The sequence below is a fragment of the Littorina saxatilis genome, linkage group LG3 (genome assembly GCF_037325665.1).
Source record: "Littorina saxatilis isolate snail1 linkage group LG3, US_GU_Lsax_2.0, whole genome shotgun sequence".
Classification (NCBI taxonomy): domain Eukaryota; kingdom Metazoa; phylum Mollusca; class Gastropoda; order Littorinimorpha; family Littorinidae; genus Littorina; species Littorina saxatilis.
The window spans coordinates 75,461,380-75,468,052 of record NC_090247.1 but is presented as its reverse complement, the minus strand read 5'-3'; positions in this window follow the sequence as shown (position 1 = coordinate 75,468,052).

Sequence of the window (6,673 nt, the reverse complement as noted above, 5' to 3'; positions counted from 1 at the left end):
GGTGTGTATCTCAAGGAACCCACTAGTACAAAAAAGAAACCCACTTTTCCAAACTTTTCCAAAGTCAGCAACATCGAAGTTTGTTTAGATATTTTTCTTTTTTACTCATATTCGGATCATTTACAACTAAATGAAGCTGTATAGTGCTTTTTGAAGTGCTCACTAGTTTAGAACATGTGGAACCCAGTTGACATAATGTTAGCAATAAACCCAGTTGGGTGGCCTTGCATGTATGTGTGTGTGTGTGTGTGTGTGTGTGTGTGTATGTGTGACGGAGTGATTGAGTTTGTGTTACTGTTTGTCGATTTCTTACGTGAGCCTTGATGGCTTCGCCTCTTGTTTTGATTGTTTATCTCATCGGCACAAAATCCATCAGGCAAAGTATCAATATGTTGAATGATAACGTTGAGATAAGGAAGTTCACACATTTATTTCTGAGCTATGAATGTAACACGCTAAAGTTCAAGATTACCCATTTATCTGCTTGCAACAACAATCGCAAGGACAGATCTATCTGCTTCGTTGACTGCTAGATTTTCATTGAATTTCCCAAGTAATGATCTCGTTTCCAATTAGATCTGGACAGTGTTTGTGTTCTTAGATTCATGATTGACCATGCAGGCTGATTGAGATCATAACATTGTGTTTGTTTGTGCTGGTGCAATGTGCAGATCAATGGGGACGGACGGCAGGATGACCCAGTGATCAATGCAACTTACGTTCACCACTCAACATTGTCTTCTACCTAACTCAATGGCAAACATAAAGGTACATGCTGGTGAATTCATTGTGCAATTTATGTCTGTGCAGATCAAGATAGTTGTTAGCTGTTAGCTTATTATTATTATTTGTTTTTGTGTGTGACTTTGCTGGATTGTCATTGTGCCAAAAGGTCGTACTAGGACTAGTGTGCCCTGAACAGTTCTCAATAGATCAAATCAACCATATGGATGTTTATTTTTTTTATTTTTTTTATTCTCTTTTTGTGAAGTTTTTTTTGTGTAACATGTATATGCTGTACATTACAGGACATCACCTAAACAAAGGGACAGAACCATACAACAGAAAAACACTTCAACAAATACAACATACATGGGGTGGGAGGATGGGTGGGGGAGGGGGGGGATGTTCAGGGCTTGGTGGTCGCAGTATCAAAAGGATTTAAGAAAGAAAAAACCTAAGGGTTACATCAAAACATGCATATACAGGCGCCAATCCTTGTAAAATTTATCTACTGTATTATTCACAACTGCGTTATACTTTTCACAAATAAATCTTTGCTTAACATTTCTACTAAATGTCTGAAAATGAGGGGTCTTTTTGTTCATTTTGGAAATATATACATGGTGTTTGGCACAGATTACTAACATATCAAAAGCTTTATCGGTGACTACATTGTTCGCAACTCCAAGAAGAACCAGTTCTTTAGACAGTTTTAAATTGTCACAATGGGTGCAGTTCGCCTTTAGCCAATTTACAAATTCTATCCAAAAAGTCTGCACTTTATCACACTCCCAAAACATATGTAAAAGGGTTTCTTCATTTCTACCGCAAAATGTACACAATGACGTATCCACAATTTTTCGCAAAAATAGAAACCGTTCTGTGGGCAAAATTCTGTACAATAATCGGTACTGAAACCATCTCAGACAAGTGTCTTTTGTTGTTTTAAAAAGATATTGAAAAATAGCCTTCTTATCCAACAAACAGTCTAAAGATTCAGACCATTTTTCGATACATTTTGGGACCGTAACATGTTCAATCAGTTTTTTGTAAATAAGTTGTGTCTTACCTTTACAAATACATTTCCACACAATGGGCTCTGTCATAATAAAATGTTTATCAAATTCTACGCCGATTTTTCTCTGATATTGTTTAACAGCCTGGATTACACCTTGATACAATACAAAATCTCCTCGCACATTTGGATATTTAATTTTAAACGCATTATAGGATAAGTATCCATTTTGTCCCAAAATATGACCAATATTAACATTATAATGTAAACATTCTGATACAAAATCGTTAAAGGTTGTAGGGTCACATTTTCCATGTAGTTTCTTATAATGTTTAAAAACATCGGTCCAAAACGGGTTTTCCATTCTCTGCATCAAAACATTTGCAAATTCCTCTCCTCTCATATTAATTGTTATAACAGATGGACATGCTTTAACCTTTGCCGGATGTCGCTTTTGACTACACACGCCCGACGATGCGGGTTTTTCTGAACTCATACATTTGAAAGAGGGTTTTTACCGTTTATTCCTCTAACGACGGTGCGGGTTCAGGGAAACCCACAGCGCTACTTCAGTGGGTGCATCGAGTTTCTCCCTTCACCGACTTCTTGCAGCGATGGCAGAATCCGGGTGTGAGCGCGAGTTGGAGAGAGAGAACTCAGAACTCAGAACTCAGAACTTTATTACATAAGGATAAAGGTTTTAGGCTTAGCCTAATCTTCCAACCTGTCCTTGGAACATATACAGAGAATAATTGTAAACGAAAGCAAAGACTGCGCACATACACACACACACACATCCACACCCACGTATACACACACACATGCACACATAAACTCACACACACACACACACACATGCACACACACACATGCACACACACATGCACACACACACACACACACACACACACACACACACACACATACACACACACACATGCTCGCGCGCGCGAGCGTGCGCTCGCATATCTACACACAAGCACATGCTATCATTTCATACCTAAAATGAACAGTATCTAATCAAAGTATTAAACTAGTAAAACATCAAAATAATGGTCGAGTATAAACATAAAAAACAAAACACTTAAGAGCATTGATACATTATCCGAGTACACAATGGAAACTAGACATCAGGGGCAGTTTATAGTGTGGTCAAATATGTGTGCAACTGCCTTTTAAAGGCCTTTAATGATGCGGATCGTTTGATTTCTATTGGCAAAGAATTCCACAGAGATGATCCTGAAAAAGCTAAGCTGGATTTATAAAGATCTATACGAGGAATTGGAGGAAGTACATTTTGAGACCCATACCTCTTCGTAACATGTGTAAAATAGGATTGCACATAACTGGGCACATCACCATGAACTACTTTATACATAAAGACAGCCTTATTGTATGCAAGGTGGGTTTTTAGGGGAAGGAAATTAAGGATGTTTAACTTCATTTCTGTAGACATGTGCGATTCATACAGGATAAGTTTTGCAGCACGACGGTACAAAGAATTGAGTTTTAATAAGTGAACATCGCTGCAGCCATCCCACAATGTCGAAGCAAAATTAATATGAGGCATTATATGAGCATGAACGAACATTTTTAATGTTTCAGACTTCGCATAATGTTTGAGTTTTGACAACAAATACAAATTCCTTGATAACACTTTGCAGAGGTTGCTTATGTGTGTTTGCCATTTCATTTCCTCATCAACAGTTACACCAAGTATGCGGTGTTCTTTAACTTGCTGTATTTGAGTTGTACCTAAGGTCAGTTGTAATTTAAGAGGACTTAGCTGATGCTTTTGTCTTGTGGTAATAACAATGCTTTTAGTTTTTTCTGGGTGCAGTATCATGGCATTTGATGTGCACCATTTCGCAACTTCGTCCAAAGTGTTCTTCAGGGAAGACTTTACTGATTCCAACGAGGTGTTACTGGTATGGATAGACGAATCGTCTGCAAAAAACTCGCATTTGACTTTATCATCCGATACATGTAAAGGCAAATCATTAACGTAAATACAAAAGAGAATAGGTCCTAATATAGACCCTTGAGGGACGCCATGTCTTACTAGTGCAGTAGACGAATTCTGGCATTGTAGAGTGACATACTGTGTCCGGTCAGCAAGATACGATTTAAAGAAGTCACAGACCGAATCGTTTCTCAAATAATAGTGTAATTTTTTCAGCAATATGGAATGATCGACTAAGTCAAATGCTTTCTTAAAGTCCAAAAACAATGCTCCTGTAACTTCAGACTTGTTCATTGCTGACAGCCAAGCTTCGCAGAGAGACGTAAGAGCTGTGTGGCAAGAATGCTTGGACCGAAAACCGGATTGAAACTGATGGAACAAATGTTGTTCTTCCATGTAAGCAAGAAGATGCTTGTGCACATGCCTTTCTAATGGTTTTGACAAAACAGGCAGTAAAGAAATGGGTCTAAAATTACTTGGGTCTGAGAGATCTTTACATTTGGGAAGGGGTATGACTTTGGCGCTTTTCAATTTAGACGGAAAAAAGTTCTGCTCAATACTAAGGTTATATACAAACGTGAGCGAATCCACAATATACGGTAGAGAAAGCTTCAATAACTTCACGGGTATTTTATCAGGACCCATGGACTTTTTATTCTCCAGGTTTTCAATAAATGTTCCGACCTCATGAACTGCAATCGGAGGAATGATAAACGCTTCATTGTTTATTCTGTTCCGCTGACAGAATTCGTCCAATTTTTCAAAACAGTCATCTCTATCCCGAGAATTTGTTTCTGCCACAGAAGCCTTCAATTTATCCGCTAAAGATATAAAATGATTATTAAATTCTTCCGCAGATAGTTTTGTTAGATTAGCAGTTGACCTTTTCCTAGATTTATCAAGGATTTCATTTACTGCCCGCCAAATTGTTGCAGTATCTTTCTTATCGGAAATTAATTTATCAAAGTAACCAGTTTTGGATTGTCTCACACGGTTTAACACCTCATTCCTCTGCTGTTTATATTCGTCTGTCATCTTATTTTCCTTGAAATAATCTCTCAGAGCCATCGCCTCTATAATATTTGATGTTAACCAAGGCGGAAGTCTGGCATGTTTTACTCTATGCTGACGCAGGGGCACGTGTTTATCTATAATTGTGCTTAAAATGCTATACAATTGATCAAAAGCATCCTCTGCAAGACTGAAATCAAAAACGCTCTGAAATGGAGCTTCACTAAGATCACGAAAAAATGCAGACTCATCAAAATGTCTAAAACTTCTGTATTCTATGGTCGTGTGGCCTTTTGGTCCTGATTTAGGCAAGCGCATAGAGACCGAACAAAAAATAGGCATATGATCGCTAATACTGGAATTGGACACATACACATTAGAAACAATCTTCTTATTATCAGTATATATGTGATCAATAAGAGTTGCAGTTGTGTCTGTTATTCTTGTTGGGTTCAGAACCAGTTGATGAAGACCTAATAAAGTTGTTGTTGAATTCCATACTGTTTGAGGCTTATTCAGATTAATATTAAAATCTCCAAGCAATACAATATCTTTATTGCGTGATTTGACTTTATCCATCATCTGAATGAAATATTCTGACCAAATCGACGTTTCGGCAGGGTTACGATATATATAACCTATGAGCAGAGGCGAGGATTTACAGTTTTTTACTTCGATCCAAACGCACTCAATATTGTCGTCCTCTAAATCAGTTCTTCGTGTTGCAAATTCAGAAATTGATTCATGAATATAGACTGCAATGCCTGTCTGATTCTTCCTTGCGCTGTCGCGTCGCAAAACAGAGTATTGGGGAATGTAAATCAAGTTATCGGCAATTCTCGAGTCGAGCCGTGTTTCGCTCATCCCAAAAACATGAACTGGCTTTGAGCTTTGGTTTAGCAGCACGCATATATCAGGCACTTTGTTAACGAGATGATAGACATTAAGATGTCCAACCTGGAGAGTGTGTTTTGACACGTTTAAATTCATAATATAATAAACAAAATTATTAACAACAACCAAAAATCTGAGAGATGAAATCAATAAACAAACACGGAGAAAAATTAATGCACAAAGAGTAAAAAGTGAAGCAAACAAGTTACGACTTCAGTAACTGGCTAACTTAAGGGAAAAGTCAAGTGAGAAGTAATAAATCAGGATTTAAAAAAATTCTGCGAAATGTTATAAGCGTTCGATGCACAGCAATTATAAATGTTCCTGCTAGCACTGCACTCATACACATACAGAATATGATAAAATAAAATTGAACAGTTCGAACAGGGATGAACGATGCGCTACATTAAATCCCCACAACGCCAACACGATTTCACTTTCTTTAAGCAGAGGCATTCATAGTCTCTCCGCAAACGGGTCTGAATCGTAGATTAACACACACAAAGAAGAAACACACGCGTGTTTGGATGCAGATGTTTTCACACTGTTAAAGCAGAATACTTGGGGGGTCGTGGACAAAATTAACACAATGTCTGGAGGTGTTGAACGACATAGTTAATAGTTATGAAATCGCATGTGCGAAATCACACTCGTTTAGGTACACTTATTAGTGTACTTTCAGTTACATGAGTTTAGACACACTCACTCACACATACGCACATACACTCACGCCCTACGTACATGCTTGAATTAGCCTTTTGAAATTACTTAGTAGGATGCTTGGTGCATCCCGGGGGACCACTGCCCATAGAAGGACGGCTGGGCGTGTGGGTGCATAAAGGGGCTGAGTTGATATTGCCTGAAGGCGTTCATCCAAGGGGGGTAATACATTGTGGGATATTGATGTTCCCCACGTGGAGACAAGGGGAGACTGGGATGGCTGACGTGCTGTTGAGTAAATGGTTGGTTGACCGGTGGCGGTAGTAGTGGTGGCTGTTTCTGCCACAGTTGCTGCTGCTGTTGTTGCGGCTGTTGCTGCTGCTGCCGATGTTGCTCGTGCGGCGGCT